The following is a 26346-nucleotide window of genomic DNA, read 5'->3' as shown; positions in this document are numbered from 1 at the left end:
AGAGTTCAGTGTTGGAGAAGTGAAACTCTAATTCTCTATATAGTGTAACATTGGCCAATTTTCTCTCAAGAGGCTCATCACATGCATTTTTATTTTCATGTCCACAGTAAGGAAACTTGAAATAATAACCAGGGAAGAACCTGAAAGAATAAACTAAAGAGAAAAGATAATTAATCCATGAAACAGAAGAAAAGAGAACCAAAATATTTGTATTATGTTTAGTATTATGTATATTTATTATGTTTGCTTAATCAGTGGAAGATGAAGGAAAAGAATAGATGTACTCATGTAGGGCTGAATTGTGAACCTGTTACTCCCTTTAAATGAGTAGCTATATATACGAGCAAACCCAGTGACTTCAGTAGGTCTACTTGAGTAAATAACTGCTTTCAATGGGATAAAACGTTTACAGCCCATATGATTTCAATGTTTTCATACCCTTACCCAGTAAGGGCTCCAGTGTTGTGGAGCTCCTATGAGGTGCTGAGCATACTCAATTCCCGCTGAGGTCAGTAGGAGCTGAGAGTACTCAGCAGCTTGCTGAATCAGACTCTAAAGTGGAGTGTATCTGAGATCATTTTATGAAATATTACATTACTCAAATATAAATTATATTAATTCTGCTGGAAGCCCACCATTAACAAAGTGTTGATTGAAATGCTTAAAGAATGAGGACCATATCCTAATGGAGGGCTGGTATTTTCCTAGGATGACAATATGAATTTGTCCATGACAAATATGAACCCTAATTTCCTGATCCATTCCATTTCCACAGGGGCTATATTTCTCTTCCAAGATCTGGCCAATACATCACTTGCTGCAAAAATGAGTTGTGATAGTAAACTGCCAGGAGCAGAGGAAATATGCCCATCCTGGGAGACTTTTGAAGACAATGGTAAGAGATAATTTTCTTAGTTTTAGTTTTGATCATGGACCAGAAATTCCAAATAAAGGATCAGAACCCTCTTGTCCTGTTTTTATTCTTTTAAATTGATGTCCCTTTGTTTTTTGAAAGGATCTATTCTTTTTCTGATCCTTGTGGATGATTTACATTTTAGAAGTCAGAGCAAGTTTGCCTAGGTTCAACATTTATCCCAGTTCCTGTTTTAAACCCGAGTGCATTACTGGTGCTTGGGACCACATGGCTGTTTGAAATTCTATTGATTTTTTTTCATGGAATACAGAGATGTAGGAATATGGGGCCAGCCAATGTCACCTTTTTGATCAAGCTTCAAACATCCATAAGGCAGAAAAGGGGTTACGGGACTGCGGTTCTTTACTGGAAGTTCTTCATTTAAAGGAGTTGGGGAGATTTATTTCCTCCTAATCTCAGTCACAACAACAAGAAAATGAAACTTTACTTGTCTCTCACTATGGGGCCTTTAGATTAGCTTTCTTTTTTTCTAAATTATACCACATTTCATTTTCTATGACATCTGTGATGGAGGGTTCTGGACTGAAAGCACTTTCAGTGGGAAAATGCAGGGTCCCATGGAGTTAATTAGCTCAATTTAAAACATTTCCCTTAATACTTTATATTATGTCGCTTCAGGACAATTTTCACATCATACCTTTCTCAGCAATGCTTGGTAAAGCGAAGCAAATTCAGGTGCCTCAGCAACTGCTTAATTTTCTGCAAGCCACTCTCACTGATCAGTCTCGGTAATCCCTGAAGTGAAATCTAAAAAATAATCCCCCCAAACCTCGCCTTCTGCTCTTCCTGGCACTAGAGACTTCCCTTCCCTTTTAAGACCTGGGAAACTTTCATGACAGTTCAAGGAACAGTGTTATAGACCAGGGGTAACCAAACTGTGGCTTGCGAGCTGCATGCAGTTCTCTTACAGTTAGTGTGGCTTGGGGAGCCCATCACACCCCCACCCTTCTCTGTCTACCAGACTTGTGGGGCAGGGGAGAACTCAAGACCTTTGCCTTGCATAGGGGTGGTGGGGTAAGGGGCTTCTGCCAGTGGGGAGGTGGGTCTCAGGACTTCAGCCCCATGGGGCACACCTACCAGAGCTCAGCAAGAGTGGGGCTGAAGCCCCAAGCCCCAGCAGGTGCCCCTTGCAGGGCAGAAGCCCCAAGTCCTGGCGGTGTGCCCCAGCTCTCAAACTTTTGAATATTGTCATGTGCAGCTTGGAGGGTCAGTAAGTTCAGTTATAGACACTGTTCACATTCAGATCCTGTTCCTAGCTAAATGAGTTTGACCCTGTACTGCAGCACTGATGTTCCATATTATGTTGCAAACCATTATACATTACTTTGCCTTGAAAAGTACAATATTTTAGATCAGTGACTGAACAGGGGAAAAATAGTAATGGTACAAAAAAGAGAACTGATTAAAAAATTGTCCCTACCATCCATCTTTTCTCTTTCTCTGCTATATTTCTCTCCATTTCCTTTTTTTTTCTACTGGCAATGGCAAAAAGTTTGAGTGCAGCATACTCATGTATATTTGCCCAGTTCAAACCCAACTGCTATTGAAAGGCTTTCACACCTTTCCCTAAACTGTAAGGTTTATAGAAAAATTCCTTCATTTCCACTAGTTGGATACTATTTTTAAATGAAATTACCTTCTAAATGGATGTGCAACTGAAATTTTAGAGCCATCTCTCTTAACAGCAAAACTAAATATGACCTGAATAGCAGGTCATATTTAAGTATTTTTTCCAAAGAAAAACACCACTGAGGAATTTTAGATAAAGAGTAGCTGAGGATGTGTCAAATAAAGTGGCATAATCACCAAATTATGTGTCTGTTGTTGTCCAGCATATTGTCATATTCTACATTTCAGTGTCCAGAGCTGCACTTTTCACATAATCAATATTGATGCAAGAGATGTTATTCTTGGCTTACTATATTTGTAAAAATAATCAAATTCCATCAATAATGGGGGAAAAGGTCTAGTTCTATCAATAACAAAAGAAAGTACTGCAAAGACGCAATCAAGAGAAAACGCCACAGCCCAAATCACCCTGCACTCTTTAGGGAGGTGTTTAAAATCAAACTTTCTTTCCTAAATCTTTCCACTGTTGCTACAATCAGTGCACTAGAATTGCTAGTGACTGTGTCTTCTGGCTATGTGCTGAGCAGGGCTAGATAACAGAAGTTAAAACACTAGTAGCTGACCAACACTACACTCTTACTATTATTAATGCTGGTGGAGCTAACTTGTGGTAGCAAATGTTGGGGGAAGAAACCATAGTGTAGACAAGTCCCATGGCTTTGTAAAAGCATTGAATGCAGAGGCAGGTTGTGGTCTCCTAGTAAGAAGTGTACATAACCTGTTAGTAGTGTCAATTGGCCAAGAGTTGAAAAATAACCTGACTTTTGATGCCTCAAGAGTATGGACTTTTGAGTGGTGCATGGTAGGCACATCCAGATGGGTACAGGAGAAGAAAAGTTTTTTTTCAATGAACAAACACAGGAAGATTTATTGCAAGGATATACAATAAATTGAACTAAAGGCTTTCCTGTCATTTGACCCAAAAGATGACTGCAAAATAGGAAACTGAACGGCAAGGATAGTATGTTAGTCAAGCTAATCTCGTTGCTGCTTCTGTATGTGGCTAATGTAGCTAAGTAGAAATATATCATTTTATGCTCAAAGAAACCACTTACCTTATGAAAGAGAAATGTTTAAAAACAGATATCAAAGTGTCATAATCATTATTCTGTCTGCTTGGGAAGAACAGTAAGTATTGGGAGGGAACTACTTTATGTTGACAAGACTACGCTGAAATGGTGAAAGAGTAGATGAGATTTCTCTGTATGACCATGTCGGCTGCATTAATGAGAGATGGTGGAATTATCTGTGCTATGGTGAAACTCATGTCTGGACACTGGGCTTTCTCTGGCCATGGCTGTGGATCTCCATCCACTAGACAGTAGAATGATCATGGATGTTTCTGTAGATCCATCTCTTTATGCTACGTTCTCCCACAAATAGCGAATTTTAAATGGAAAAGGAAGGCAATTTAAATAACTGCAAGATGTCAAGTCAATGAACACAAACCACAAAAAAGAGCACCATCCAAGCAAAATGTGAAATTATGTAATAAAGACAAGTGCAAACTACTTTCACTTAGCAAAGGAAAAATCAAATGCACAACTACAAAATGGGGGAAAAACTGGTAGGGTGTAAAGTATCAGAGAGGTAGCCATGTTAGTCTGTATCCACAAAAACAATGAGGAGTCTGGTAGCACCTTAAAGACTAACAGACACTCCATGCATCTGAAGAAGTGGGTTTTTTACCCACAAAAGCTTATGCCCGAATAAGTCTTTAAGGTGCCACCAAACTCCTCGTTGTTTTTGGTAAAGTGTGGGAACTGCAGAAAAGGTCGGGGGTTTATAGTGGATTACAAATCAAATATGAGTCAACAATGTAATGCAGTGGCAATAATATCATTCTGGGATGTAATAACAGGAGTGTCATATGTGAGACACAGGAGGTAATTGTTCCACTCTACTCAGCATTGGTGAGGACTCAGATGGAGAATTGTGTCCATCCTTTAGGAAAGATGTGGACAAACTGGAGAGAATCCAGAGGAGAGATAAAAGGTTTAGAAAACCTGACCTATGAGGAAAAGTTTAAAAAACTGAGCAAGTTTAGTCAGGAGAAAAGAAGACTGAGGGGGGACTTGGTAGTAGGCTCCAACTACATTAAGGGCTGTTATAAAGAGGATTACGATCAACTGTTCTCAATGTCCACTGAAGGAAGGACAAGAAGTAATGGATTTAATCTTCAGCAAGAGAGATTTTGGTTAGATGTTAGGAAAATCTTTCTAACTATAAGGATAGTTAGGCTCTGGAATAGGCTTCCAAGGGAGGTTGTGGAATCCCCATAGAATCATAGAAGATTAGGGTTGGAAGAGACCTCAGGAGGTCATCTAGTCCAACCCATCACTGAAGGTTTTTAAGAACAGGTTGCACAAACACCTGTCAGGAATGGTTTAAGTGTACTAGGTCCTGCCTCAGCACAGAGGTCTGAATTTGATGACTTCTCAATATTCCTTCCAACCCTACATTTCTGTGATTCTGTGAACACACTATGGTCCATTCATCTACTGAATGGCAAGGAATGTGAAGCACAGCAGCGTGCTGGAGGTAGAGAGCAGAAGTATTAATAAATAATTTTTGCAACATAAAGAGTAACCACAATCTCAGAAATAAGTGAGCAACATATTGTCTTGTGATGTCCTGTTTGTGTGCAGTTTTCAAGCTTCTGTTAATAGGCCTTATAAAAGGGCTTGGCTGATGGGGAAAATACTGGGAGCAGATGGGGCATGGCTGGAGTGCAGTGCACTCCAGCTATTCTGGGGTGCATCTGTGGAGCCATTACAGGAATATAAATTAGAGCACTCCTGGGTCCAGTCTGACTTATGTTGGGGACTACTTCAGTACCCAGCCAGTGCCAGAATCCAGAGCACAAATATGGTGCACAACCAAGTTTGCTTTCTGTGTAATGCCCCCCGCTATTGGACTCACCTTCTTAGAGGCTGTGACAGGGCAGAGTGGCCCTGCACTAGTACCGCAGGGGTTAACCCTTCCTTCCTGGCAGAGGAAGCCCCGCCCCAGAAGCCCTGCTGGGCATGCTCCAACTGGAGACTAGGTATAAAAACCTGCAAAGCTGCTCAGTCTGGGCTGACCACCAGAGGAAAAGGAGGCACACCGCCAGCTCCTGAGGAGGCACAGCCAACACTCCAGGATCCAGCCAAGCTGGGATGTACCCGGCGTCCCAGACAGAGGTCTCGATTGGAGGGGGTGGACCGGAGGACCCCCACCCCCCTCGGAGTGGAGAACACGATGTTGATGGTAGGAAGTGACCCAGGGGAACTTTAGAGACAAGCAGCATTAAAGCTGCACTGACATGCGGCATGTTGCAGGAGGATCCCCACAAGGGTAAGCGCGAGGGGAAACCCCGCCGATAGGAGAGCCCTGGGTCGGAACCCGGTGGAGAGGGCGGGCCTGGGTCCCCCTACCACTCTGGCCATTGGGATACACTTCCCCGCCTAAGAGGGGGAAGGCTATGGACTCTGGCTGTTGGGCCACACTGCCCTGATACGCGGGGCGAGTTGTATGGACTCTGGCCACTGGGCCATGCTGCCCTGATATGTGGGGGCGCGACACATGGACTTGGACTGTTAGGTCCCGCTACCCCGACCAAGGGGTGAGCATGAGGAAACTGGCCATTGGGACGTCCTGAAAGGGACGGATGTGGGAACTTAAGAGTGGCGAGGCCCTGACACCCCATCCACCTCTGCCACAAAAGGGCGCTGTGGTGCCGGACCTGTCACAGGGGTGCAGCTTACAACTGGAGGTCCCCCTCTCCATATTTGGTAAAAAAACAAACAAACAAAAAACTTTTTTGATCCCAGGTCCAACCTACCAATATGAGTTTAGAGTTCAATGTGGCTTTTTGTGAATGTGGATTTTTGAGGTGTGTTCAGGGAGGTGTCAGGACAAGTCAAGTTTATTAGAAAAACTCATTTGTAATCTTGACTTTTGGCACCTACTGTTGCTCCATAATATGACATTCATTTATTTAATCTGCTAGCTTAAGAATAAGCTAAGAATTTTGTTAAGCTATAAGAATTTTGTTAAGCTATTTAACGTTTCAAATTTGCTGTCACGAGATATTTGGGGGCAGGGGTGAGTGTAAAGTGTGTATGATACCAATAATTTCATACAAACTTTGAAATAATATCAATAATAATTTGTTATACTGCCAAAATACTCAGACAATATTGCAGTGCTTAATCATAGCTTAATTAAAATAGTACAATAATTATATGAAATAAGATTCAGATTCTCTGTACTTTTCACCTATGCTTCACACATTCCAGAGTATTTCTCATCTACAACCTCTGTAGGCAAAGATTTTTTTTTTTTAATCTTCCTTATATGAGAACAGAAGGTACTATTCTGGGTTTTTGTTTCAGCCATAGGAGCAGACCAGTTCTTAGTTAAAGTGTTAAGTTAACTGTGTTATGAACTGCCTTTCCTCCACTCTAATTTTTTTCCCCACATACATGTCAGTGGGTGAAATCAGGTATAAAGATACGTATAACACCAAACACCACCGAAGAGGGAGAATATAGTAGCAGAGATGACATTTGTATGGGGTGTAGCTGGCTGCACATCCAAACTCATGATTACTTGCCAACTAATCCAAATGAAACAGTCTGACTAACTTATGAATGGGCACAATGCCATCTGAACACATCGACATGAGATCAAGCTGCCAAGAGACCACATCTGAGCATCAGATGTGTTTGCTGAGTGTTGGGTATCCAGCCTGGAATTCCAAACAGCTGTCCAAACTGAGGTTATGCATCAGTGGTTAGGGGAATGTGAAAATGCTAATCTAGCACTTGGCAGGGTTTACTTAGAAAAACATAAAATTGTCTCTACCACTACACAGAGACTTTGTCCCTGTTATATGAAACAGGATGTTGTTTGGGAGTGGATAGAGACTCCCAACACCACCCTTTATTATCTGTCTGACAGGAGCTAGCCAAAATAACAGCAATCTTTCTGCTGAGATGCCAAAAAACATATTGGCTGTTGTCTAAGTGTTAGTGGCTACAGCCATTTCAGATGTGCCTCATTTCACTCCTGTAAAGCTATCACCAATACCAAGCCCTGGAAGACTGGCACAAGGGGAAGCTTTGTATTATATATTCAGTAACAAGCCCTGCAGTTATGGCATCAAGACAAGTATAATACTTCCTTTTCAGTAGGCCTGGGAATGTTCAGGTGGGAAGATACCCTATGTTCAATAGAAGAGATTAAAAAAAAGTCTGAAAATGATTTATTTCTATCAACATTACGTGAAACATCTTTATTTTTAAAAACTCTGAAGTTTATCTGAGAGCTGCAGCAAAGACACTGACAAGAAACAGAGTTATGACATGAACCATAGTGAACAAATCCTCAGGGCACAATCTCAGGGTCACTTCCGTACTCCCAGTGTCTGGCAACGTATCCTTAATCTGAATGTGCCCAGTGGGGTCCCAGTGAAAACCAAACTTTGGTTCTTCACTCCATATTCAGCCATTAAAATTAAAGGGACTAATTTTTAGAGGTGTGGAGCACCTGCATCTCCTATCAGCCCATGCTACAAATGCTCATCTATTAAAATCATGCCTCTTTTATGTAGAACCCTAATTTCAGGCTCCAGATTTGAATATGTTGGCCTAAATCAAGATATAGTATAAATTATATAGGAAAATCCGCAAAGTTTCTTCTTTCTCCTCTTTGTATGAAAACTCTCTATGTAATACTCAAAATAGTGATGAAGTAAAAATGGCACCTTCTGTGTCAGTTGAACTACTCGCTGTATGCAGTCAGAATCTTACCTACTTGATTCAGTGACAAAAATATGTTTTTATTCCTTTGAACTCATGTTAGCTAAGCAGAGCCAATATCACCATTGAAGAATGAGCTGGATGCTATTCTGGCCCATGCTAACTACATTCAAACAGCAGAATCTTTTTTGATAATGCACAACCCAGAAATAGCACAGCTTGGCCTTCAGATCCCAAACTTTACCTGCAGGGCTGTCCATTGAAAATAAAACCAGCTCGTTACGTATAGCCTCAGCAAAATTGATATAGGCGTTATTGAGTGACAAAAGTGGGATCCTAAGATGCCATTTCTGCAGCCACTTTTTAGATGCTGCACTTACAAATTCTACCACTCATACCCACACGTTGAATGTTCAGTTGCAGTAATTACATGAGCGGTTTGGCACATAATTGTGTACACAGCTTTCCTTGCATTCGTCCATATAAAAAATATAAGCAATAATTTTTTAAGCTCTTTAATAAAATCACCATGATCTACTCTGCATATTTGTAATGGGCAGGATATTTCTCTGTTTTGTCATTGTGGTGCATAACCCAAACACAAGTTGGCTCAGTCATGCTGTCTGTTTCAATAAGTAATGAATTATTAATTCTAATACAGGTTGCTTTGATGGTAAGTGTTGTTATGCTGAGAAATCTATTTGAGCAATTTGTCTAATTTACTTGAACAATCTACTATAAATGTGACCTTATATAGTTGTATTAAGAAAACTAATGCTTTTAAGTAAAAGTTAATTTATTGAAATTAGACAGACTGTAACAGCTGTGAACTAACTAAAGTGAAACACTCACTTGATGGATGAAATAAAAGTTAAACTGGAAATGAATGGGATAATTAACCAGAATTGGCTTCTACTATAGCACCTTCTTTACAAGGATTTCAGTGTTTTTACAAACATTAATGACTTAGGCTTCACAGTACTCCTGTGAGGTAACAAAGAATTAGTTATCCACATTTCAGCTGCAAGACCGAGAGATTTAAGTGACTTTCCCAAATTCACATAGGAAGTCTATTGCAGAACTGGGTACAGAATCCAGATCTACTGGTACCCAGTCCTGTAACATAACCTACACCTGACTTTTTCTTGAGTTGTTTGAGCAAACATTTGTTCCATATGGAGTTTGCTTTGTGAATAGTGCAGATAGTTACATGCTCTTGTGGAATACATTTGAACACTTCATATTTCATGCATGGACAGATTCTGATACTCTTACTTATGCTAAATATTATCTTACTCCACCATTAAAGTCTAGGAGAATATTGATGCTTTATTTTTTTACCCAGTTAGAAATGCTATTTGCTGCCCAGAATATATGATTGTCTTTTGTGCAGAATCTTTTAGGATATTGTAGAAGACACTTTCATGCCTGGCTGAGCAACCAAGTAAAAAAGCTACCCAGGCTCCCAAACCACTCTGTCCTGTTTATAAAGATGCCTCTCACTGGGTAGGATTAGAGACTTATGGGAAATTAGTCTCCTTTACTTCCATTCTCCCTTTATTTGTATCAGGAGGGAAAGCAAACCTGCTTGTCTTCTATTAATCGAGCTGATCAAATAATTAAAAAGCATATTTGTAAGTAAACTTATGAATAAATGACTTGGATTCAATTTGCTGCTATTTGTGTAGCCATATTTGTGAATATTTGGATATATTCCCAGTATTCATCAAACTGTTCGTGAATTCCTTAAACTTAACAAACTTGTATTGGAAGTATACTATTCATTATTCTCGTGTTGAAAAAGCCTAGATTCATGTTATGTTTGCTTTCACAAATAGTATTTGGCCAACTCCATTAATAAACATTAAATAGATTCCTGCAATTCTCCCATCAAAGACACTATTTCAGATGACTTTTTTTAAATATTCCCCCTTACCATTTTTTCCTCAATAAAATCCTGCCTAGCTTGTGCCGTATTTGACTGGTCTCTTGTTGATGCCAGTGCAAAGTTCCTCTGTCATGTCATTTTTTTTACTTTCAAGTTTGTATGTTCTGTTTGTTGTTCGTACTATGTGAAAAGTGCAAAAACAAGCAAACTGAGATTTTCATGTGCATTTTCTTTAGTGAGATGTGGGTCCCTTCAGCAGCATTATGGAGTGTTTTGAGTCACTTGCGGAGGCTAGAAGGGGATAGGAGTTAATCTGATTATGATAGGTATCTTGGCATCTTCTTTCCATTGGAACTTCAGCAGTCTGCTTTCAATCTGTTCAGCCAGACTATATTTTTTTCTTTTCTTGGACTTGGATATTTTTTTCTTTTTCTCCTGGGTAGAGTAGAAAGTGACTTGCGAACTTTATCAAGACAAACTGTAATATCTATTCGATGCTTTTCCCTTTATGATTTTCTTTTTGTAATCTTTGTTATTAACAGCAATAGAGTATTAGTGATGACTGAAATATGAAAATTATAAATACATTATTTTAAAAGTTAGAAATACACATTCTGTGCTAGCACTCAGCAGTTGTTAGAGAGTTCAGTGGAATGCAGTAATAACTTTTTACCAAGAGTGAATTGAATGCACATATGACTTACACATGTACTTTGCTATTGTTCACAAATGGTAATAATTTATAGGCATGGGTCTCTAGATTTTTGGATCATTTAAAAATAATTAAAATACCAGACAAGACAGTTAACTGTAAAATGTATAAGATTAACATTTATTCAGTAGTTTTCAGTGAAGTAGTTTATCATAATGTTGATCCATGTGATTTATTTTTGTATTTAATATATAGCGTATTGTGGTTTGTGGGGGTCTTGAGTAGAAATGGATTTTATTGGTTCATATGGGCTGTTCACTGCCAGTAACTCAGCCTACACTCTTACCAATCAATCTTTAAAATATTAAATGACAATAAAACATCCCAGATTGCTACTGTGAAAGCAAATGTGATATCAGAGACACTAGCCTGGTATTACTGAAGGAGTCAGACAAATAGAGGCGGATTCTAAGAGGGGAAGGTCTTCTGTTTACAACACTCTCACATGTCTTCATAATAATCAAGGATTTAAAAGAAAATAAAGAAGAAATCCCATCACTGTAACTGTGTTTCAAAAAAGTTATATTTTGTAAAATTTGACTTCGTGTTAGTGGCTATTCTGAATTTATTCTGAACAAAGAGAGATAACAGAGCAGGACCAGGACAGTCCTTTCAAATTCGCAGATGCACATGTTTAAAGAACTCGGCATTTTAATTATGCTTTTTAAAAGTTTACTGACAATCAACAGAACTAATCTGTTTAGAATTCAAATCTGAATATGTTTAAATAGCCATTTAGTCCTAAGGGAATCTGTTAAACTGAACCATGCAGATTTGTGTTCTTTGATGGTCATTTATCGTTACAGATAAAATTTGCTGTACTGACTGAGCAAAACTAAATCAGCAATATACCCATTTCATTCTTGACTATGATTTTGCCTGTAAGGAACAAACCATGTATAATATATAAATTACAAATTGAAACTAAGTGCACCTCGCTCTCTTTCAGTATAAGCTTCTTGAACCAAGGGCACAGACTGCTTGACCAGTGAGCCGTGTGATAAAGCACAAACAGCGCAGGAAATGAAAACCCTAGGAGCAGCAGATGATGTGGGCAGGAGGCACAGGTATTTCACTCAACTCTATCTGGTTCACTCCCCAGGCACACAAAGAAAACTTAAACATTATTTACTCAACCATGTGCCAGTTAAAACCAATATCTCTAGACCATCTGTTCAGGAAGATGACCTCATGGAACTTTCTGCCCTAACATTACGTCAGCATAATTCTGGCTAATCAATCTCTTCTTGATCACATTGTTTTAAAGTATTCCTTAGTGATGGGAAGGATTAAAGTAAGTACTGGAAGCTCATATTAGTTGGATTTTCAGCATATGTTTTAGGAAACAGAGTCCTGTCTGTAGCTGATATCAGTGTAGCTCTACAGAAATCATGTGAGCTATTCTGACTTACACCAGCTGAGCATCTATCCCATATATATAAAATATATCCGTACCATAATATCACTTTAAGATGTCCTTTCCCAGTACTCTCCAAGAGACTTTACAAGGGGATGGACTTTGATGATCTACCCAGTCTTTTTCCATCTGTAGCTACTCTGATCCTGTTATGTGGTCATTTTAAAATATAGTGGTGGTAATTCCAGTTGCTATAATTGGAAAATAATGTGGTGCTGCCCACTTAACATGGACATTTTTTTCAATACTAAATCTGCTTATTTGTCAAATATCTAATACCTCAAGCTGGCTGTGGGTCATAAGCAGAGCTGTCCCTAGGGTATGGCGAATCGGGGCAACTGTCCCGGGCCCCGCACTTTGGGGGTCCTTGCAGGAGGTGGGTGGGGAGGTGAGGCAAGCAGGGTGAGGAGGTGAAAGGGGTGGTGGCAGGGGTAGGTGGCGAGGAGGAGCCCCCCTACAGAACCTCTCCCTTTCCCCAGTGCCTCCTGCCTTCTGGTGGGGCCCACCGATCAGCATCTCCTCCTCCCTCTCAGCGCCTGCTGCATATCAGATGTTTCACCCATGGCATCAGGAGGGACTGGGGAGGGAGGGGAGAGGAGTGAGGGCCACAGTTGCCAACTTTCATGTGGTAAATAAACACCCAGACTTTCACAATAAACCAAAAATCAAGCTAATCCCATTTCAAAACAAGGCCTAAACAAGCTAATCCCCAAGAACCCCAACACTCTATATGACTAGATTCCCCTCGGCGTGCAGTCTGGGACTGTAGTGGGCCCGCTGTGCACCCCTGACTCTCTCCCTCCCTTGCCCCTGCTTGCCGGGAGCTGATAAAAAAAAAAGAAGCTACAAGCCAAAAACTAGCCAACAAGCAACTCACAAGCCAATTAAGCCAAAAAAAAAAAAAAAGAGCCCAATTTCTGTGTTTTTTTTTTCACAGGTTTGGCATGTCTGGCGAGGGCACAGTGTGCTCAGGGGAGGGGGCAGAACTGGGCGGGGAAGAGGCAGGACAGGGGGAGCAAGTGGTGGGGCGGGAAGGAGCAGGGTGGGAGTAGGGCCTTGGGGGAAGGGGTGGAGTTGGGGCAGGCCTGGGCGGAGCTAGGGGGAGCACCCACCAGGCAGATTAGAAACTTGGCACCTATGTCCCAGGCCCCGCACACCTCTAGGGACGGCCCTGGTCATAACAAAAGAGTCTTGCAAATAAAGAAATTACTTAAATTCTTTTTCAGTGGAAAGCAAAGAAGAGAAACCCTCAGTGTCTCCACTCGGGCCTTTCTTAATGGGATTACATGGAAAGATTGAGCAATGGCCATTCAAATTCAATGTGCATGAATGCTTGGTTTCCAACTGATTAACAATGATGTGTAAGCCTGGAATACTCTGGGAGATCACTAACAGTTGAGTCATAGTTTCACTATGTCTACGGAGCTATTCTTTGGGACGAGCACATACAGTACAGTATAGTACCGCATTTTAATCCATATTTACACCAAAACAGCTTGCTTGCCCACTCCACCTTCTAGTTCATTTGAGTTTGGCATGTAATCCCTTGGCTCAAAGCCAGTTCTCAGTTACATCCCCTGCAGCCCAGTTTACCTGCAGGCTGACATTGGCCCACTGTTTAATTTCCCGTTTGGTAAAAGTATCTGGCCAGTCATTCTAGCACTGAATTTGGTCTCTCTCACCTGACTCTTTCACTTATCCCTGTCACTTCCATTTATTCATCTGCACCTTTGTGGTGTTCTGATCTGGTTCCTGTTGGTTGCCAGGCAACCATAACTGTATTTTGCTGGGTTCTGCGGTACACCCATCACTGAACTGCTGTGCAGAGTTAGGTAGTAACTGATGTTCGACTGTATCTTTTATTTTTATCAATGCCCACAAATTGGATGTTTCTAATGAAATAGTGTTTGAATTTTGAAGGATGCAAACTTTCCAGATACATAATCAATATCAAGGGAGGGTGGATCAGGAATAAAGCAGGGTGGAAAACAGTGAAATAAAGTTGTTTTACTGTGTGTTCTGCACTCCTGAAAACACCTTTGGGATGTGACATGGCTCTTCTGAGGCATCACTCTAATGATGTGGTATCATGTTCCACAGTTTAGACGTGTCTGGTCAGGCTGTTAGCAAGCATCAGTGGTACCCAGAAATCGGCAGAAATAGTGGTTGGCTGATTAACTTTATTTTATTTAATCTTACATCTAGACACAAAGAGGATTTTTTTTGTGTGTATTCTTTATAGCTCAGTGATATGTGGAGCTGGGGGCTACTGCTGGTGTATCCATTAGAGTTATATACTTCTTTAGTTGAATCTAGACAGATGGCAAAGAAAACATGTATGAGAGTCTGGAAAAAACACACTAAAAATATAGAGAAGGAAAAAAATTTACAATTGCAGTGAATGGATATATGTCTAGTGCCTAGCAGGATAAATCTCACACCAGGGAATTCATTTACATATTATTAAAGTTGACATGTTAATACCGAAGCATTAAAATATGTAAATAGCATAAGCCTGCACCAAATCCTAATTACTGCTTTACATTATCAACTCATTTACTCTTTATGATATTTTATGACTGTTCAGCTGTGTCAGCGAACAATTATGAGAACCTCCTACAATTTGATTCTTTCTTTCTTTCTTTCTTTCTTTCTTTCTTTCTTTCTTTCTTTCTTTCTTTCTTTCTTTCTTTCCATTCCCTTAGTTTGGAAATAATGAGAAGATGCACATTGGTGAATGCCCTTTTTGCATGAACAACATATGCTCTGGGTTTCTGGTGTTTCATTTGTCTGTCTTTTATCCTGCCTATCACAAAGGCAGATTTATATGCAGGCTAATGAGAGCTGACATTTCTTACACTATCTGCTACAGTTACAGCACAGATTTAATGTTTCACAGGTGTGATATCATTACAAAATAAGCTAGAGGCGTCTAAGCATTGAGGAAAAACTTAACAATTATTATGAGAGAAAAAGATGCTTCATTTTATGAAGGATTGTACCTTTTGAGTCATAATGTCTTTAGGGCAGGGAAGAAATTTGTCACAAAATCTGTACTGCCAACCTGGAATAAGGCTTTCTCCCCCTCACCCCCCCAATAACTTAAAGCATTTATTGAAATCAAAAAGTGGCGATGTGACGTTTCTTGATTTTAGTAAAAATGTCTGAAATTTGATCATGTTTTATTCATTTCAAATAGTTGCTTTAAATTAAAAGGAAATATGTTTGGGATGTGGCGCTGCTTTTTGTGGTGAGTCTCATGGTTTATGACAAGAAACGTAAAGTTGCTTACAGCGGCTCAAGACGTATCCGATCATGCCATGTCAGTAAGTGTTTACAAACAGGCAGAAAGAGCAGTTCTGCTGGAAAATCCACAATGTAGGGCCAGATCCTTACGCAGTGAAAACCACCATTAAAGTCAAAATTCTATCTGCATTAGGATATGGTACTTAGTCCTTAGTCCGAATAATGTGCCCAACTGTACCTGTCAAATGTTTACCTTTTAAAAAAAACTTACGCCACAGGGATCATAATTACGAAGTGTTTATAAGGGTCCAGATCCTGTTAAATGCTAAGCACCCTCAACACCCATAGAAGTAAGAGGAAGGGGACTCAACCCTTTCAAAAAGAAAAGGAGTACTTGTGGCACCTTAGAGACTAACCAATTTATTTGAGCATAAGCTTTCGTGAGCTACAGCTCACTTCATCGGATGCATTCAGTGGAAAATGCAGTGGGGAGATTTATATACACAGAGAACATGAAACAATGGGTGTTACCATACACACTGTAAGGAGAGTGATCAGGTAAGGTGAGCTATTACCAGCAGGAGAGCAGGGAGGGGGGGGACAAATGGCAGGGGGGGGGAACACGACCTTTTGTAGTGATAATCAAGGTGGGCCATTTTCAGCAGTTCCCCCCCCCCGCCATTTGTCCCCCCCCTCCCTGCTCTCCTGCTGGTAATAGCTCACCTTACCTGATCACTCTCCTTACAGTGTGTATGGTAACACCCATTGTTTCATGTTCTCTGTGTATATAAATCTCCCCACTGCATTTTCCACTGAATGCATCCGATGAAGTGAGCTGTAGCTCACGAAAGCTTATGCTCAAATAAATTGGTTAGTCTCTAAGGTGCCACAAGTACTCCTTTTCTTTTTGCGAATACAGACTAACACGGCTGTTCCTCTGAAACCTCTCAACCCTTTCAGGATCAGGACCATAGTGCATGAACCTACAGTCTGACTAAAGAATTGATATGGATAGCAGAATAAAGGAACTGAGAAATAAATAGAAACAGTTTCCACTAAAGTGAAAGTTTGGAGCCAAAAGGCACATTCAGAACCATTTTAAGCCAAGGGCAGATGACACGTGATTCAAAATTTAATGAGCCTTAAATGCCATAGAATGTGACAGATGTACAGTTACAGCATAAAGGCTCTGCACAGTTGCATACCTTTCCATAACTTATTTAAAAGGCCGGTTTATAACACACAGGATCATAAATTCAATCTGAAGATGCAGGGATGGAGCCCAGAACCATTTCAGATGGTCACAGTAATCCATTCCAACTCAGATTTTATTTTAACTGTGGGAGTTCCTAAGCTTCATTGCCTGATGCCACAGACCCTTCTTGTAGAAGCTTCACTTCACATCCTCTGACTGCTCACCTATATGACACAGCCTGAAGCTCTAAAAGATGCCTTGCGGTAGGTTGCATCCCCTGTTGGTTAGAGTCTCCATGGCATGTCTTGGAATGTGAAATGTTTTACTGTGTTCCAGAGTCTTTGTTGCTCTTCCTGTTTGCTCTTCCTAAATTTATGCCTTGATCTTTACAGTGGTGCTGAGCATCCAGAGCTCCCACTGGTCACTTATTTTGGTGTTTAAGTATGGTTTTAGGCCTTATCTCTTGATGAGTTAAGTTTAATAATGTTGGCCTTAATGCACGCTACTCTTTTTGGCAACTGCCGCTACTAATGCCCTGAAATGATCCATCCTTTAAATATCTGATTCCGCCAATGGGAATTATAATATACATCTGTGATGCTATATAAAATAACAATGGGCTGGGTGCTGCCTTTTAAAGGCATGGGTGGGCTAAGAGGTTCCTAACTGCATCAGAGTCCACTAGAACAATTCTGGTTTATGAGGTAGGAAGACTCATGGGGCTGGAGGGCAGCAAATTCAGCAGCATACCTACTCATGTTCCAAAAAGGAGCAGTGTGTGCATCCTCTAGTGCCAGATGGCAATATGTGCATGGGGGAGCTAGGGGCCTGATCATGCCCTCATTCCAGCTGGCATGCCCCTTTAGATTCATGTGAGCTGGGTTCCAGGCCTAGTGCTAGGTCTATCCCTTGCCTTCTCCCTATGTGTGAGCATTAGGGAGAAAATATTTGTGATGCCATCTTCCCCTTCCCCAAATGAATGCTCATGTGAGGTGCAGAGCAGGATTTTGCCCTTCATAAATAACCCATTTAAAATACAAATAGGTTTCCCTGTGTTTAATTATTGATATTTTCCAAATGGCAATTCAGAAATAAAGCATAAGTGCATAAGTTTTAGGTTCATTATTAGCAATGTAATAGCACCCAAAAGTAGGGAAATGCTTTAAAAATATGTAATAAGACAGGATGGTGACCCAAGGACTTCTGGATGCCAACTGCCAAAGAGCACAGGGATCCTTTGGGTTCAGCAAAAGAATTTCAGTAAGAGCTCTACTGAAAGCCTGTGTCACGCTGGTCGGCATAATCATTGCCTGATGATATGCAATGATTATGCATGAAAATGATTATTGCATGAAAAATATGTGAAGAGTTATGTATACATACTGAAAACTTTGTTTTCTGTGAGTTAAGACAGGTCACCAAAGGGTAATCCACATATTCCTGGCAGGCAGCAGGGGAAGAGAGACTTATCTCACTCTGTCTGGTCATATGCAAATTGAATCTTCTGTCATTCACAATGAACACACATTTTCAGTCTGAGAAAAATGCTGATCAATAGATTATGGGGGCTGGCATTAAAAACAAAAACAGCCTGTTTTAGGGGTAAGACCATGAATTTTTGAAACTATATCTGGGGCACAAATGAACCCCTATATTTTTCTCTAATCTGTGAGGACAAGTTGCCAGCAGGCTTGATCTTATAAGAAGAGGTCTCAGCCAAACTGGTTGAAAATGCTGGGGCAAGAACTCTGGGTATGCTATCTTGTAGGAGATAGGGGAATGCCTTGTTTAGTCTCTAGAAAGTGTGTTATCGTTTTGTTTTATATGTAACCCCTTGTTTCCAATATTCTTACTCACTATCACTTGAATCTCTGTTCTTTGATAAGAAAATCTATTCTTGTTTTCGCTATACATATATTGCTGTATGTTAAGCAAAGTGGGGATGCTGAATTGAATATCACAAGCTGCTATGTACTATTCCTTTGGGAATATCGGATCTAACACACAGACATAAAACTGTGTGTGTGTGTGCATGCATGCAAGTGTTTTGAAGGGAAAGATGGAAGGACAGTGTGGTGGGGAGATGGACTACATCATACTCCAAGATCATAACCTCCCGCAATAGCTATGTATGACTGGAACAATGGAACCATCCACTCAGGAGTGAGACCTGTCAATGCAGGCCCAAATGCCCTAACCCAAAATATATTAGAACCTTCTCAAATATCCATGCCTTGAGAGTCAAAAGCAAAACTCAAAACAGACTACTGAATGAAGGGTTGGACGTAAAGACAAAGCTCCTTTATTGTGCCTATTTTTAAGATGGGGGGGGCACTCAGATACTCCAGAGATGAGCAGGATTTAAATGCCTAGAGGAATAAATTTCCCCTCCACTGGCATTTTCACTTTTTACTTCCAACCCCCTTTGATCAGTATTAGTTTTTGTTTCTGATACACAAACCTTTTCCCCCTTAAATCATATTCTTAATATAAAATTATTTTTTCCAGGTCTGTACCTTCCCATAAGCAGGGAATGAGTGACAGGGAATGGATCACTTGATGATTACCTGTTCTGTTCATTCCTTCTGGGGCACCTGGCATTGGCCACTGTCGGAAGATAGGATACTGGGCTAGATGGACCTTTGGTCTGACCTAGTATGGCTGTTCTTATGTTCATATTTTATATTTTTAGCAGTAGCAATAGTCAACAGGAAGACATAAGACTTCCACATTAAATAAATACAAATAAAACATGGATGCAAAATTAAAAAAGCTGGGAAATTGAAAGAAATGTCTCGCATTCCACCCTTAAGTCATACTGTTTTTAAAACAATAAAGGACTAGAAGAAGTGCCAAGAGACAGATGATGTACAAGCTTCCTATATACAAATAATCCTCAGTTTTTCTATGCCTGTAAGCTTCCCTGAGTCAGAGACTGCCAGTTGTTCCACACTAGGTAGTGTATTTGTGAGATGGAAATTTCTCAGGACTAGGCTGGGACTACCGCACTCCTGTGTATTGTGTTTGTAACTCAGCGGGATATGAACTCAGTTCTGTGCAGAGGAAAGGCTAATGCCCTAACTTTACATTTTATAGCACTTAATGTGTTCAAAGCACTGTACAGACATTAATTTATTAATCCTCGGAATGCCCCTGGGAGATAAGTCAGTAAATACTATTATCTCCAACTGACATGTGGGAAACTGAGACAGAAAGGTGAAGTGAGTTGCTCAAAGCCACACGGTGAGTCTGCAGCAGGGCAAGGATTAGAATGTAAGGACCTCCTGACTGTCAGGCCTCATCCCAGTTCTGCAAAGCATTTAAGCATGTGCAGAACATTTAAGCATGTTCTGAAGTCCATTGCTATTCAGCAGAACATTTAAGCATGTGCTTAGGTGCTTGGGTGCCACTGACTTAATTTCTTCTTATAAGTAATTGATTTAAAAAATAAAGCCATGATGATAATCCTCAGAATTTTTTGAGTATCCAATACATTTGAAACAAGTAACCTGGTATGCTGTTTTGTTTTTGACTCCTTGCTAGGTTATTTGCTGTGATCCACAAGTGGACCAGTTATGGACTCCATCTCCATGTTACTCAGAGAATCCCATGGTGGGACCTTGTGAATTCACCTTACAATATTGACATCTTGCATGGATTGCAACACAAATTATGAAAGCAATTCAACAGAAGGAGATGCTATTCTTTAGCAGCAAGTTTAGTCTTGTCTTTGGTTTAGTGCCTTCAGTGTTGGCCCTTCACGGTGAGACAGGAGGCAGGGAAAGGAAACAAAAATAATTGTCTTATTACTGTATAAACAAATCCCAAATAAATATTTCTGTGCTTGGCCAGACTGCCATTCACTCATGGGGGCGCTTGGCTGATCTACTGATTAGGTATTTAGCTTTCACAATTTAACATTTTGTGGTTTGGCAGAGTTCAGTTTGCCTTTAGATTGGCCACAGTATTACAGTTAATTTGAGAGTGAGGACCCCGGCGTATGTGGGAGAGATGCTCAAAATTAAGGAAGGCCTTTTGAATTTGCAATAGTTTTATTAACACAATCAGCAATATCACTACAGTGTAGCAAAGTAGGCAGAGATAGTACAAGCATCCAAAATTTACATACACCATTCTTTGTGGGGAGCCCCATGGTAGCTCAGATGATGCACAAGTGGTCCTTGGCCTGACACGTTCCAGGAAATCTGCTTGGAGTGCCTGGGCTGAGTGCCACGTTTTATCAGAAGTTAGCTGATTACTGCTATGCCTACTGCCTATTCAGCAGGGGTTTCAGTCCCTTTTCCTTACCTGTATTTCCTCACCCAACTAATGTTGGGATACCCTTCTCCCATAGGTTTTTAGGCCTTTTACATCAAGCTTATTAACACATACGTCAGTTAGTTACCATGGCATTGCTCTTGGTTGGACATCTGCTGATGTTGCTAACTTAAAATATCTAAAACTGGTATAAACTGGCATCTTGAGTTTAATTATCAGCAGTTTAGCAACACTTGCTGATAACAGCACTCTATCTTATGACATCTTCTGCTACAGTGTCCCTTACTGGTTAGTTTCTTATGGCAAGTCTTTAGGCCTTAGGCCTTAATTAGTTTGGCTAACCTATTGTTTTACAGGTGTTTGAGTTGCTGCCTTAATCCATACCTATTTCTTATTTAGAATATGCCCATATATCTATAGCAAAATAACTGGCTACAATGTCAGTACAAGTATTCAGGAAACCAGATGAGGTAATTGACTTTCTCAAAAGCAAGCAAATTAAGCTGATGGATACTTGTATTTCTAGCATTTTAGGGATTAAGTGATCTCTGAGTCTGACACTATTAATTATTAGTGGGCAGCTTTTCTATGGCTGTGTGATTTCAACAAGTAGACTGTATTGAGATTGCTTAATTACATTGCTTAATTATATTGAGGTATATCTGGAGATTTTCCATTCAATTCCCCATTGGTTTTCTGTGATACCACCACATGCTTGAGAGCACTGACAATGACAAACATATGAGGGATTTTAATGTTTGTATGTCTTAGATCTACTTTGTGGTGTTTATCATTTGATTTAGAAGTCCTGGAGGCAGAACAACTCTTTGTCTCTTGTTATATTTATCACTGTGCTTTGGAAATCTGCCATAACTCCAGACATTTGCAGTGTGACATAGTTTTGGCTGCTTCCAAATGGCTACTGATTTTGGTCCATGACCAAATGTTCACAAAACCTTCCTCAACAATAAAACAGATCAGAGAACATGAACGATGATGCAAGTGACATACATGTGGGGAAACGGGTAATTAAGGCATTAGGTAGGCTGAGTCTGTGTCTATGGAATCTTTTCTCCACACAGCTATGGGGACATGTGTATTTTTTTTATTCTCTGTCTATTCAAGGGATGCTACAGTATTTTGTTGCTACAGTAGACATTGGAGGACTCAACCAAAATGTATATATGTATGTACTAGTGCCTAGCCGGTGGTAGACTAATGAGTAGTTCTAAAATATATGTTTAGTTACATACGTGTGCCAGATTCTCAGCTGATGTAAATTGGTATGGTTCCATTGACTTCAGTAGTATAGGTAATGGCCTATTAAATATTTTAGTTTTACTCTCAGTTTGATCCAATTTCAATATGTGATAACTTCTATATCATAGTCTTAAATATGAATGGACTATTTTTATTTTCCTTCCTTCCTTCCTTCCTAACTTGAGATTCCATTTAAAAAACTCGTCTATATACTGCAGACGTTATTAAAAATGTAGTATTTTCCAACAACTACCACACAGTGGCATCTGAATTTACTGCAGCTTGAACAGAAGATGTCTGGGATAATTATTGTAATGGTTGGAAAATACTAGTCCAAATCCTCAAATGGTGTAAAGTGAGATAACTCTGATTTCTATGGAGCTATGCCAACTCACATCAGCTGAAGGTCTGGCTCATTGACTTTTGGCTCCTATGATAGCTGTTGTAATTCATTTATGATATATCCTTTAATGTCCCTTCCCTTATTATTATTCTTTAAGAGAGGGTTATGCAGATTCCATCATTCTTACAATATAATGACAGGAGACTGTAGAAAATTTTGCATCGTTTTTTGAACCAAATTGTTTCATGTGCTTTTTGGGATGTCAAATCTTACTTCTATTAGATTAGTAGCTGTCATTACTCTTATTATTATTTTGTGGGTGGATTTATGAAATTATCTTCTCGTTGAAAGTTTCATGATTTTTTAATTTTGCAAATTCAAAATTCAATGTGGTTATACCACGACAGTCCTATATGGCAATTTTACTCATGGAGAGAACACTGGAGGGATGCAACATGCAGTATATCACACAACCAAACAGAGATATCTAAGCTTTTGTGAGAAATTGCAGGCATGTATTTTTTAAATCAGATCCTGTGTCATTTTTCAGTACAGAAAGACATTTTATGTGACCTATCAATGACCAAAAACCAGAATGTGCTAATACTCCTTAATTATAATCAAGCAAATAGTACTGCTAAATGTAGGATTCACATAAGCAACAAATTAATCAGACTGTGTAGTATAACACTGAAAATATTTTAGTTACATTTCCTCTATAAAGATTTTTGTATTTATTTGATCAAATATTTTACAATACGAGTAATTTTTTGTTTAAATTCTTGAAGGGTAACTTTAGGATGTAATATTTAATTTGCTTACCTTTTTATATAGTAAACCACTTAATTTTAATATAAGGGATTCATATCCTACTCTGCAGACTCGTGGTTAATGTATATATTTAATATTTCCACTGAAAAACAGAATGCATAAATATTTAACATTATGAGAAATTTTTATCAAAAGTTCAAGTTACATAAAATGCGTAAATTAAGCAATTCATTTTATTGCAGCATAATGCTAAAGCACTTTTTTAGAGATGGAACTTTTATAATTAAAAGGTAAATGTTAATACTAATGAAAATTAATATTTGGTATATTTTGGAAGTGTCCTTATTCAGTACTAATACTATAAAAGTAGACTTATGGGCTTCCAGTTTGATTGTTTCCCAGTTACTTCCATATTAAGTTTGCCATATTCCAAATGAAAGAAAGATGCCTTTTTTCCTAGCTTTGTGCACTCCAGCTGGAATTCAAGCTGGCTTCCTCTGGCTTGTGCGTATCCACCAGTAACAGAGATTTAGCTGTCAGAACTTATTTAACAATTCTGTGGATGGTGCATGATCCAGAAATGACTCCATCTCCCTTTTCCATAGCTGCATTGGTTCTGCAATGATAAGAGTAAAAAAGTAGGATTGTTAGATGTCTGAAGAATAAGAGGAAGTAATAATGAAAATATTGTGTTCCTTTCCTGAGAATATTCTAGCCAATGAATTTACTGGCAGCACATGAAAACAATAAATTTCAAGTTAACATTGTAGCATATTCATGGAAAGTGAATTTGAAATGCTAAAACAAATATTGATGCTGGAAACCTGATTCTGAGAGTTACATGCACCCAGTCAGGGAATAGAAATATACTATGTGACCCTTGTGTCCAATCAAATCTAATCAACAGAGCTTGAATATGAAATATTCAAACAAACTCTCAAACAATCTACAGACCAAGAATTATTTGCAAAAACTATTCAAAATATTTCAAATAAGTAATAAATTAGAGGGGGAAATTGTAATCTACTCACAAAAATTTGTGAAAAGAAAAAGAGCTAAGTAAATTATTCATGAATAGTTTTTTACCTGTTCCTGATCCTACAAACTCTTACACAAATGCCTTTAACATCAATACTATAAGTGGTCCCATTGATTTCATAGGAGACAAGTTATGCATGTGATGAAGTGTTTATAGAACTGGGGTCTTAAATCTGTGGCTCCTGAGTCTCCATATTATAGTCTAACTTTTATTAAAATAAGATTCCACTTGTCTTATTAAAACATTTCTTTTCATCTCCTCACAGGAAATGTTTGTGTTTGTTTTCTTGGAATTGTATTCCTCCTGGCAGAATATCAGATCAGCTTTTTCCTCTTAACTTGGCAGGAATACAAGGCTGCAGGTATGGTACCTTTCCATGCAGACGTATGGGTCTGTCAATGAGACAGATTTGAACAGGATCTGTTTTCTTCTGTTCTTCAAGCTAACTGAAATAGTTCAAAATGGGGGCGTAAACACAGCCTTTTATGATTTCTGTAAAAATGTACTAAGAAACTTTTAACTTGTTTCCTTAATTTCCATCAGTGCTCAAGTGCAGGATTTTCAGATGTACAGATGCCACATCAATGATGTTATCAGTCCATTGATTGTGGATACAAAATTAAAAGTCTATTAAACTAGGATTAATGGCTGCAGTATCCTTGGAAAGGCAACATCATTTTTCAGTTATGTCCTATATTACTGATATTTACCAGCAGAAGTGCTTCCGCTAGAAGTAGCAGCATCAGCATTTAAATAAATGTAATCAGACATTAACACTACCATTGTTCAGGGTGTTGAAAAGTCTGTTTTGTCTTCAGCCTAGAACTGCACTTTGCATGAGAACTCAGTGTGCTCCTTTTACTAGTGGATAAAAATGTCTATGATGAAAGGTCTATAGCTGTCCAGGAAAACCCTTTATTTTATTGGGAGGTAAGTTGTGACCAACTCTGGCAAAATTTGCTGTTTCTGCTGAGTTTTGTATTGTCTAGTAAATATTTAGATAATATATTTTGTGTTGCTGGTCACACCATAATAGACCAAATAACCCTATTTAGTGCAGGCTGTGCTAAGTACTTTGCTTTCTTAAAAATGAATCTGGAAAACTTCCCAGACTGTACATCTGTTAGGCCTCTCTGACTTCAAAGAATGAAACTTCACTCTTTAACAACCCCAACTTCTCCTTTCCTCCTCCCCTACTTTTAAAAACAAAATCAGGTTGCCGCTACTAATATTCAAAACCAAATACTTAGGCGTGAGTAATGCGTGTATGGGCTTCCACTGAATAGCCTATCTAAATGTATAGTCAATCCTTCTGTGAGAGAACGTGACAGTTAAGATATATACTAATAAAAGAAAAAGAAAGGGAAATCAGAAGTAAGGTTATCTTACTCACCTTGCCTGGGTCCTTTTTACTCTTCTTTCCTACCACCTTCTGTCCCCTTCTTTCTAGTCAAACCATTACTCGGTAACTCGCAGGTGAGTCACTATTTACTTCACAAATGTAGGCCATCCCGAATGAAGCTATGGAATCTGATTATCTTTCTACAAGCTTGTGCTGAAGTCAGGTTGCATACTGCCTTTGCATTCTTCCTTCCTGAGCTTGGTATTAGTAACAGGGATGGAGCTGAGGATCCTAGCCCTTTAGTAATTTTATGCAAGTCCCTTTTTCACACAGCCCACCTCAAATTATTAAGCAAAGCAGTATGCAAAGAAAGATTGGCAGGAATGGGATAAAACAAGCTAACTGAAAAATAATGTAACATAAACCAAGTCAGAAAACACTAAAATTCTTGATAGAAAAATGCTTTACTTTGATTTACTACAGAAGCCTGAACAGATGCGGTAGCCCTAATGGCCTTCTGTGGAGCATAAAAACTAAAATGTCCTTTG

General features: G+C 39.3%; 2 long non-coding RNA genes across 4 annotated transcripts in view; one reads left to right on the top strand and one right to left on the bottom strand.

Moving 5' to 3' along the window:
• Positions 1-26346, top strand: part of LOC125620736 (uncharacterized) — a 328147-nt gene that overhangs the window by 149185 nt on the left and 152616 nt on the right. Inside the window, exons 3-5 of one of the 2 annotated variants that reach the window (XR_007352303.1) lie at positions 776-895; positions 11857-11974; positions 24722-24883. This is a non-coding gene — a long non-coding RNA (uncharacterized LOC125620736). Of the gene's footprint in view, positions 1-775; positions 896-11856; positions 11975-24721; positions 24884-26346 lie in introns of those variants that run through there. The other variant, XR_012664561.1, reaches the window with a different exon arrangement.
• Positions 20835-26346, bottom strand: part of LOC125620735 (uncharacterized) — a 213498-nt gene continuing 207986 nt past the window's right edge. For both annotated transcript variants that reach the window (XR_007352299.2, XR_007352302.2), the window contains one exon: positions 20835-24033. This is a non-coding gene — a long non-coding RNA (uncharacterized LOC125620735). The remainder of the gene's footprint in view (positions 24034-26346) is intronic.

The sequence above is a fragment of the Caretta caretta genome, chromosome 12, assembly GCF_965140235.1.
Source record: "Caretta caretta isolate rCarCar2 chromosome 12, rCarCar1.hap1, whole genome shotgun sequence".
Classification (NCBI taxonomy): Eukaryota; Metazoa; Chordata; order Testudines; family Cheloniidae; genus Caretta; species Caretta caretta.
This window is presented reverse-complemented; position numbering and strand designations above follow the sequence as displayed.